This window comes from Lolium rigidum, chromosome 3 (assembly GCF_022539505.1).
Source record: "Lolium rigidum isolate FL_2022 chromosome 3, APGP_CSIRO_Lrig_0.1, whole genome shotgun sequence".
In the NCBI taxonomy this organism is placed as follows: Eukaryota; Viridiplantae; Streptophyta; class Magnoliopsida; order Poales; family Poaceae; genus Lolium; species Lolium rigidum.
The window spans coordinates 126,290,213-126,301,349 of NC_061510.1; the positions used below are offsets into that span (position 1 = coordinate 126,290,213).

Sequence of the window (11,137 nt, forward strand, 5' to 3'; positions counted from 1 at the left end):
TGTAAAAAAAAAGGGCTTTGCTACAGAGTGCCCAGGCACTATTTAGTCTTACAGGGTGCCCCACCCAAAAATAGAAAAGAAACACGTAACCGTATCTGCCCGTCCCAAAATAGAAAGTTTCTCCCCCATCGCCCGCACACCAGTTATTTTCAGGATTACCAAACAACAGAAAGGGAAAGTGGTCCCGTCACCTGATAGTGACACATTAACATAAGAGAAAATGTGGCCTAGGACCACTTTTTCTCGCTTAGTTTTCGGCACGGTAGAGTGCGCCCCAGTCTGATCCAGAAATTACATGTATATTTTTTGGAGAAGCACTAGATTTACTCCACCAGGCGCACCAAAGCAAAGCAAGCATCAGGATAAAAGTTTGTTTCCGCAAAAAAATACATCCTAATCTAGACGAGGTTTACCAGTTTCAAACTAAGAAAACAAAAGGAAAATAGATACACACAATGTACACCTCCTAAATCCAACTACACTAAAAACGGACAGAGTGTACAGACGAGAACTGATCCAAAATCAAACGAACCCTTTCCAACTTTGTGCACCGATAAGAACTGAATGTACTTTCTTAGTATTTTGCTTTCTCCAAGTGTAGACCGCCATGGTTTATTAACTGTAACAAAGTGACAAGCATACATGTTAGTAAGACATAGTTGGTGTTGTATTGTATAAACAGAAATTCAGTAATGAGACTAGCAATTTTTACATAATAAGCTATTTCTGAAAAGTAGAAATAGATGAACTAGATCTATCAAAAAGTGTACCTAGAAGCTAATTAGATGTAAAAAAATACTAATTAGATGTAACAAAATGCTAATTATATGTAATAAAATCCAGAGATATCCAATTGCATGTTACATGTAACAAAATAGTGCTTACATGTAACAAAATAGTATTTAGATGTAATAAAATCTAGAGATTTATGCAAACCAAATCGACGGATGTAACAAAATACAAGAATCTGTGCAAAAACTACATGTTGGATCTAAAAATACATAGAACGGGATCAAGAGATACTATCCTAGTTCAAATAATACTATGCTACTGCCCTATAACCAGATCAACCTAAAAAGTGTTGAAGGCACCTCTCGGCAAGCAGCTACCCGGGCTCAGCTGATAAACTCAATAGAAAGTGCAGCAAAGCCTCATTGTTTTGCCGTTGATTTTCCTAGGAAAATACTTCTTTTCATAGAAAAACGCTAGCTTGGTGTCTTTATGTTTTGCCCAGGCCCTAGAACAGCAAGTAGTAAGCAATCATGCAGATTTCAAGCAGACACAGTACATCATTACATTAGCAACAAACAGCTACCCACAACGCAAGTAGTACCAGACTAGCAGTAATATAGCACATCCGCAACTACCACCGGCAGCACAAAGCGGAGAGACATGGCGGAGAAGCAGAGATATATAAATCGAGCGGAAGCGGAGGGAGAAGCTGGAGCCCTCCTACACCTAGCCATGCGGCTCGATCAAACAGAACATCCTAACACAAACATGTTACATGAAATCATGAAGATATGGATGAACAAAAAAGAAGTCATAAGATGCTGAAGTAAATTGTATTTGGACACACAAAAAGCTACAAGAAAATAAGCACCTAACCGAGACATGAATTCGTGACATTCCTAGTCGGCGACGGTGATTATTGGATGGGTGTGGCTGGGCTTGCCAAGGACCTGCGCAAGGCAGACTCGGCATACCTACTTGTGGTGGTCGTGCAGCCCGACATGCCCGAGTCCCACCGCAGCATCCTCGTATCCAAGGCTGCATCGCCCGCGAGATGAACAAACTGTGAACGCATGGATCATGGCCGTACCGTGGAAGCATATCCGCACCGCGATCCGTGGAACCGACCACCGCCGAGGCAGAGCCTAGGCAGCAGCCATGCCGCCGATGCCCGCCTCAGATCTTGACAGTAAGGAGTAGTGCTACCGGCAGCAGAAGCACAACCAGGTCTTCCTCCACACCGCGAGCTCCTCCCACCGCCCACGTTCCCCCGTCTTGGCCTCTCGCCATCGACGCGCCGCCCTTTCTCAACCACCAGGGACCACGCGTGTCGCCTCCCCTGCTCGTGGGGGTGCTCCACCCGATCACCAGGAGGTAGGGAGGCTGAGGACGGGTGGTGGATAGCCCCAGCGTTGGGATTAGGTTGGCCGCAGTGTGCTCCTGCCTGTGCCGCTACGCCGCCGTAGATAATCGATTGGAGAGTGGGGATGGAGATCAAGGAGACGAAAACGAACGAGAATGGGGAAATTTTGGAGGTCCACTTACACGTGCGCGCTGGCCACCAAAAGCCGTCGGACCTCACCCACCGCTTTCAATCGACCACCCATTTCTAATCCGATGACTCACGCGCATGAGCACCATGTAAGACATGCTCCTGCCTGTGTCGGGTACATGATTCCTTTGATTTGTTACGCCCATCAACGCGCAGGAAAAAATAATACATGCTATGAAAGAAACGACAAAAACTGGGGGGGGGGAATATATCCTGAGTACATACTTTTAGATGGTGGGATGTATTAATTAGCACACAAATAATCTGAAAACCTAGCCCAGGATGGAAAATATACATCCTATGAGCGGACAATCTGAAGACCCATATGCCCTTATTACCAAAAACTAAATATTGCACAGTTACAGTAGCATGATTAAGATTGAAAAGCTACTCTATCTTCCATAAACTAACACCACCGAACAAAAAGAAACTGGACCAGACACCCAACATCGATTTGTATGCATGTACAAGAACATGTGAGGAGATGCGGATACACATAGCGAGACAGTTTGACTGTCAGTCGGGGAACTCAGCTTACAAATCGATGTTGAGTGACAAAAAATACATCCTACATGTGTCGCATAAACTAACTACTCCCTCCCTCCGATTCATATTACTTGCCACTAGTATGGATGTACCTATACCAAAAATATGTCTAAATACATCTATATTAGTGGCAACTAATATGGATCGGATACATAATTCTAAGATGTATAAATTTTTCAAATATACATCCAGTGGGATGACAAAAGCAGGTCCAAAGCAGGTTCAGTAATTTCTTCTGATTTATACAAACGAAAAAGTGTATAGAAAATACATCCTATGAGCGTACATATACTACTTCCAATATGCCTAAGATGTATAAACTACCAAAATTGTACATCCTACAATTAACATATACCTGAAAAAGTTCGGATGTACAGATACACTGAACTGGACATATAGCAATCTAAACTGTAACTACATGGACGCACGTCTGTGTGGCTACTAGAAGAGAACCTAATTACTGCACACAGAACAACTAGATCATTCTCATCCGTGGGTAAAAATCGAGCACAGCTGCCTGATTTAGATGAGCAAAAACATGGGTACAGAAGAAATTAGCACCGCCATGACCAAAATCGAACTCGCGTCGAGCAAACGCCGCCCCCAAAATCAACATGAGCATGCAGGAAATCAGAGAGGAACGAAGGACTCACCAGCGCCTCGACGCGGATGCTCTCCTTCGACCACTATTACGACGACGGCCGCGACGCCACAATAGCGTCGAATCCCGGAGCAGCGGCGAAGATATCCTTCACCAAGGACCTCGCGCCGCCTCAGAATCGTCGGATTGGCGGCGCCCCGCCGCCGACGGGACCCTCCCAGAAAGGCCACACCCGCGGCCGAACTCCTTGATCCGCTTCTCCGCGCCGACCAAACTGGTCCACCACTACTCGAACCGACCAGGGATACTCCGCCGAGGATTTTCGTCGGACCGCTCGCCCCCGACAAGGTTGAATCAGCGGTGGAGATCGGGAAGGGACGTTGAGGAGGGGCGAGCAGAGAGGAGAATGGGGATGAACTGGAACGGGCACGGGAAAAAAAGAGAAGAGGAAGGGAAATTCTACTAGCGCTGTTTTGGACGTTAGTGTCTTTTTCCTTTGGATCGTTAGATGGGGATCTGACGGACCGGATTAGGGAGCACTGTGGTAGACAATACAGTGCCCAGGCAAGAAATAGAATTTGCGTAAAAAAGAAGGTGAGGAGCGGAGTTTTTTTTTTTTCTGAGCATAGGAGCGGGTTTAAATGGGCCTCTAGTTGGTGGGGCATGAGGTCTAAAAAAAAGCTTCTTACATAGGCCGTGAGAAAACATAGGCCCATCTCATGCATAATGTCACTTCCTGCTGTTATAGGTCAAGATCACTTGGGTTTTTTCATGTTGGGCTAGTCTCCGCAAAAACTTAGCAAAAAGACCCACTTCAGATATGTAAGCGTCTCGTGACTGAAAGCCTTAACAAGTGATGTACATTCTGACTTAAGTATAAGAGTTTTCCCGCCTCCTTCCCCACCAAATAAAATGACTCAAAAATGGCGGTGGTGAAGAAACAAACCAAACATGGGAGAGGGATGCTTGAATGCTCATGAATTCCAATTTCACATCGGTAGACACTATGTCGAATGGGAGGAGCTCTTCCAGTACAATCCAGGTCCCAAAACAACAGCAAGATTTAAAATGGCAATCGTACCTCCGTCTGATTGGATTTAACATCGGTAGACAATGTTGAATGGGATGGTTAGGGTGCAATTGGTAGAGACCATGATGGACATCTAGTTTTTGTTGCAGAAAGTGCTATCCATGGAGCAAAGCCAATTAGCACTACACATGGAGAAGGATGCCCTAGTCCAGTCCATCAAGATTGCGGACAACATGGGGATTGGCATACTAATGTTCTTCCCCTACTTTATGGCTCCAATATTACAGTAAACTACAAGTAAAACTTATCACCTTTCACCATTGGGACCTCTCTTCTGGGACGCAAAGACCTAACTGGGCATGTCGTTTATTTATTTATGTATTTTGCATAAGCCGCGTGAATGTAACAAGCCAACACATGCCAGGTTTGATCCAACATGTATTCAGTGCTTCTACCAAGTGTATTTAGATGAGGTTCCCGTCAAGTATGGATGAAAAAAGAGCAAAAACGGAGTGATGCCACATTTATTTTCATTTTTTCTTTGGAAACACTGCAACAAAAATAAAAAACTTTGAAAACAAACACGGAAACATATATTGTCGAAAGCAGGTGCATACATAATATGGGGTAGGCACAGAGCGATTGCCGGAAGCAAGAGACCGCTTGAATCATGAAGAAAAAATAATCAAGCAACACAAGAAAAATGACAAACCTTATCCCTGACCGTAGGGTGAAAGCTCAATATACAGGGAATAGGGGAGGTGTCGAACAATGGAAGCTTCTTTGAACTAAGGAAGGGATTACGTTCTCGTCTATTTTTGGATGAGCCGCATCGACGGTTCGGCCGACAAGGTTACATATTGGGCCTACTAGATTGGGTTATGTAGACCAAACTCTAAAACTGAAAATTTTGTATTAAACGAAAGCAATTTTTTTTTTGTTTCCACGTCTAGAAACTCCATTTTGTTTCCGTTTACACTAAAAGAATTCCTTTTTAGTTTTCGTCCCAATTACCATAATCGTATTTCCGCGAAAAAGATGGAAAATTTCCGCTCCATTTTTATGGCTATTGTTACTTACACAGTACTATGTCCAGCGACCCGTTCCATTAAAGAAAACCTATCCCTGCGGGACCCCCTCCTCCTCTTTCGCTCTCTCAAGAAAAAAACAAGTTTATCATGAAATTAAATGCTAAGAGTCTAGTCTTTCCTTGTCCCTGGCGACCGCCGCCTCCAAAAAAAAAAAACCACACCTTCGTCTTCACCATAGATTGGTTCCCCTTCCTCCGGCCGGCTTTGCCGGTGTCGGGAGGGGTGGGGAACCCAATCTATGTGTGGAGTTTTTCATAAAGTAGGGGTTTTCAACAAATTAGGTTAGGATTTGGTTCCCGTATTCTTGTTGGCCTTCGCCACTTTGGAGATGTCATCGTCTACAATAAGTATTCTCCAGTCCTTCGTTCGACGAAAAGATCTCATTCATGGTGTCAATAGTGGTGTTGGGGGATTACAATTATCTAGGTATGAATTTTCAGATCTTGCTTCGCCGGATCGATTTTGGATCTTTTCTTATGGTTGCCGCGAAGAGGATTATCCTCGCAATATTCGTCCCGACAGCTACGTCCTCAACAATGGTGATTCGTACTTTCGGCTCTCCAGCGATGTCGACCAGGCTGTTCGGTTAATTTTTCCTAGCATACTGGTGTTGGTACTCTTGCCAATGTTGATTGACTACTTCAATTGTTGCGCGCGTGCACGTAGTCTTGGCATTGCGGCTCAAATTAGAACAATGGGAGAACCTTCGTTGGTATTTTCAGATCTATGGTTTGCTATTTGTTCTTGGCTACCTTCAGAGAACTACAAGATTGTGTCATGGAAGAAAGAAGAATTTGAAGATCTCATTGATTTGCTCGTTTTTTATACTTTATTTTGTAATCGTTGGAGTTAGCTTGTGTATCTCTGTCATGTACTATTTGTTACTATAAATATATGTGGTATTGATTGTAAAAAAAAATGCTAAGAGTCTAATAAGACTATGTTTACTTAGACTAGCTTGCCAAATGGCAACAGATAAAACTTGCCAATGGCAGCTCTAGCTTCAAAAGCAAACACCCGAGATTGAAAAATCGCGTCCATGCGAAACACATGGCTAGACCAGAGACGGGTTCCAAGCATTGGTACTCGTAACACACGCTTCCAGAAGCACAGTCCAAGACTGAAACCCGAATCTAGAAAGGAACCACTCCACCCAACGATGGAATCATTAGCCTCCAAATCGCGCTTTGCCAGACTTGTCAATGACCGTTGCTACCTGGCACTAGCTACCTGCAGTCAACAGCGAGCTAAGACAAGGTGGACAGCCAATAATACTAGGGCTACGCCAACCAGCTAACTATTATCCCACCTTGTGTTGTCCGACTAGCCTCTACAAACAGTTCCAGCACTAGATTGTGCTTAGCTTTCATATTATTGATCGATTAGCTGATAATATCACTAGTAGAAAAGCGGCCTTTGGTACCGGTTCCTAAGGCCTTTGGTACCAGTTTGGCAACCAGTACTAAATAATCGGGACTAGAGCCCCCCTTTGGTACCGGCTCCTTACAAACCGGTATTAAAGGTGCCTCCACGTGGGCACGGAGGAGCCCGCGGGGCTGGAGACATTTGTTACCGGTTTGTAACACGAATCGGTACTAAAGGCTATTTCGTTAAAAAAAAGTATCCATTTTTTTCTAATTATTTTTCACTCTCTTTTTTTCTTCAGAATTTCTAGTATTTTAGTTAGTCTCTAACTACACTTAACTCTAGTTAAATTACTTACTCGTGGTCAAACTTTCCGGTCGGTCATCCATCCTCCCACTACTCCAGCACTAGCACGCTTAACTTCCGACTTCCTTCCCGTCCCGCTTCCAAGTGCTTCTCGCGCATGTTGTTGATAGTAGTAAAATATCAATCCTATTAACATGTTGGTTCGATGTCACACTTCTTTATTGTTTAAATTCTAAATAATTCTTTTAATAAACAAAAGTAATGATGTAATAATGATGTTGAATAAATAAATAAAATTATTTAAATTTGTATTTTTTTGAGTGGATTTTGTACACCCACGCATGGGTGTGGGTGTTTCCGTCACCGTTCATTGTGCTTTAAGATTCGGATAAAAAGAGGAGAGAGAAAGGAATCTTTCTATCTACCATGGTGGGCACGAATCTCGAGGAATAAATGAACGGTGATAGAAACATCCACACCCATGCGTGGGTGTACAAAAGTATTTCCAAAACCTAAAACCTAAAAGTTTGAAAATCTAATAATTTGCTAAAAGTAATAGTAATCTTTATGCAGGATGCAGTTAAAACCTTTAGAGCATCTCCAGTCGCGTCCCCCAAACCGTCCCCCAAACCGCGCCGGATCGAGCGTTTGTGGGACGTGTTTTGTTCGTGCCGCGTTTGGGGGACGTCGCTCCCCAGCCGCGTCCCCCAAACGCCGCCCCCAATCGAAATTCAAATAGATGCATTCAAAAGAGATCGTTCCCGCCGATTCGTCGCGATCGAGTAGCGGCGATCGATCAAAGTACTTGGCGCGCGATCATATTACTGGACCGGTGGTGCATGCAAATTAGAAGAAGGGAAGGGGTTGGTCGACGGTGTCGTGTCCCGAGTCGACGCAGGCCCGTCGAGCACGACGACCTCGTCGCGATATGCCCGTTCCTCGTGCATGGTGCGTCCGCTCCGTCGCCGACGTGGAGGCCGACGCAGGTGTAGCGAGAGAAGACGCGTCAACCTCGCTCTTGCTGCGCCGCCGCCGCCGCCGATGCCGATGCCGCTGCCGGGGCCGCCGCGTCCGCCGCCGCCATTTTGGCTTCGATGTCGTCGAGGATCCGGCCTTTGAAGAAGTTGTGCGCCGCTCGCGTCCGGGGAGACATTCCCTCCGTCGACGTTCTCGGCGGGGACATGTCGTCCCTGCGTTTCTTGAGCTCCAGCTTCTCCTCTTGCCTCTTGAGCAGCTCGGCCCACCTTTGGTCGGCCTTCTTGTCGCGGGAGATAAAGGTCGAGGAGACGTCGGCGAGGCATTTCGTGATCGACGCCTGCGTCTTCTCGGACGACGCAGCGTCGGCCAAGGCGCTCTTGGCAGCCTTGTTGCCGTAGGACGCCTCGTCGAAGTTGCCGGCGGCGCGTCCCGCATCAATGGCGTCCTTTCCCTTGGATAGCGACAAGCGCGTCGGCCCGCCATTTCTCATTCATTTTGAGCTTGCCATAGCAATGCATGAGCACGAAAGACTTGTGACCTTCCGAGTTCTTGGCGTACAAATCCATGGCCCGATCAAACTAACCAAAGGAAGCAGAGTCATTTCATCGAACACAATGTGGGCGCTACGGATTATGGAAGAAACGGTCGTACCGGTTGGGCGACGTCGGCGCCGCCGTCGCCTCGCGGTCTCTAAGTCGTGATGGTACCCATGGAAGGAGTTCACCGACGCCCGGATGATGGCCCATCGCGTCGACATTGCCTTTTGGCTCCTCTTCATTGTCACTTTACGGTAGTCGCCGTTGATGAGCTTGCGCTCATCGAACTCGGCCTTGATCCTCGCCCAATACTTCCTGCCTTTTTGGTTGGCGCCGATGATGGAGTCATGGCTCACCGTCGCCCACGACTCGCACAGACAAAGATCTTCCGCAGGCGTCCACTTCGGACCTCGTGTGCCCGACGCCTTCTTCTTCTTCTTCTTCTTCGTCCTCACGCCGTCCGCGTCTACCTCCACGAGATCATCGTCACCGGCACCCTCGTCTTCCTCTTCCTCGCCGCCCTCTTCATCCTCATCGTCGTCCTCCTCGTCGTCCTCCACCCCGTCCTCTTCCTCGTCGTCCTCCTCCTCAACCCCGTCGTCCTCCTCAGCACCGGCGCCGTCGTATTCGAGCGGACCCCTGCGGCCGGTGAAAGGGCCGCCGTCCGGACCGGGTCCCGGCTCGCGCTGCTCGTACGCCGGGGAGTAGAGGTTGTTGGGGTTGAAGCCGCCGTGCGGCAGCCGCATCCCGGTAGTGCGGCGACAAGTTAGGCGTCACGCACCCGGGAGTGCCGGAGGGGCCGTCGTTGTAGAAGGCGGATGACGACGGAGAGAAGACTCCCGGAACGTACACCGGCACGTTCGTACTATATGGGCTCGCGTTGGTGGCGGCGATACACCCGGCCATTATGTGCCGGTGGCCGGCGCGCCGCCGAGCCTTCTTCTCCGGCTCCGCCGCCCTCCGTCCTTTCCGCTCCGCCGTCGATAGCTTCCGGCGCAGGCAATCTTGCTGCCATTGATCTTCGGTCATTCCTTCAGGCTTCTTCTTCGCAGCCGGCGCCTTCCGCGGCTTCGCGAACGGCGCTTTCGCCCTATCATCGCATTACCCGGCGGCTTCTTGGCCGCTTTCTTCGCCATCTTTTTGGGGGCTGTCGGCGGCGCCATGGAATGGGGAGAGGGTAGTGGCGGCGGGTGGACGGCGGGAGGGAGAAAGAAATCGGCGGGATAGGAGAAATGAATCGGCGGCGGGATATGTTTTGGGAGGCCTGTGCGCGGCGGTATAGGCGCGATTTGGCGGGAGCGGCGGGATTTGGCGGGAGTGTGAGACGAATTTTCCCCGTGCCGGCCGACGGGTCGGCCCCGCGTCGGTTGGCCTCGCTTTCGTTGTGTCCGGCGTCCCCGGAGCGTCCCTGTGGGACGGGGACGGGCTCGGGGCGCCGGACACCGTATCGGGCCGCGCCGGACAAAAATGGGCTTTGGGGGACGCGGCTGGAACGCTTTTTTTGTCCGGCGCGCCCCAAATCCCTTTGCGGACGCTTTGGGGGACGCGACTGGAGATGCTCTTAGTACCGGTTCGTGACATCATTTTGCACCGGTTCGTGACACGAACCGATAGTAAAGGTTGCCGATGCCCTGGGCAGTGAAACCGGTATTAATGCAACCTTTAGTGCCGGTTCGTAAGGAAACCGGTACTAAAGGTCAAATCCTTTGCCCGTTTTTCTACTAGTGTATTGTACTTTTGCTAGTTTTAGTCGATCGAGATCTAAGTTTGTTCTAAGTAGATTTGCATCTTGATTTCGTGCACATGCACATTACACATAGGGCGCAACTACAAATGTGTGTACAATTGTACACTTCTTCTTAGTTGCACATGAAATTGGATGATGTTATGTAATGATAGTTAACTTAGTTCCAAGTGGGTTGAGAAGCCTCATCCATAGTATTAGCAGAATGTTAGCTTAATTCTCCACGTATTATCATGAAATAATCTCCTCGCAAAAAATGAGACCGAGAACCAACTTCGTACAAAAGTTTTAATGCACACACTATATAAAACAAGAGTTCCATTACTAAATTGCAGATATACAACATGGAATGCCAAGGAACTCTACAAATAGTATGTATAGTTACAAAATTCATACTACGATAAGTGGTTATGTAGAATGGTTGGTCATTTAGTATACTCGCAAAATTCCTACTAGTAGTATGTTGTTATGTAAAATGGTCGGTCATGTTGATGGATTCTTATTTGGATCAAGTAATATTGCGACTTGGAAGACCTACTGGCAGTAATAAATCAAGAGGTATACTAGCACATTGCGGTGTAGTAATCCTTGTAATAAATATAAGCAACATGGTAAGAAATATAGCAGATGTTCGTCGTCATGGTAACAAGGGTGTG

General features: G+C 47.4%; 1 long non-coding RNA gene across 1 annotated transcript; it reads right to left on the reverse strand.

Moving 5' to 3' along the window:
* Positions 1-341: 341 nt before the first annotated feature.
* LOC124698195 lies at positions 342-3,888 on the reverse strand. Its single transcript, XR_007000897.1, has 2 exons — positions 3,484-3,888; positions 342-619 (listed from the first exon to the last, which is right to left on the reverse strand). It is a non-coding gene; the product is annotated as an uncharacterized LOC124698195 (long non-coding RNA).
* Positions 3,889-11,137: the final 7,249 nt, after the last annotated feature.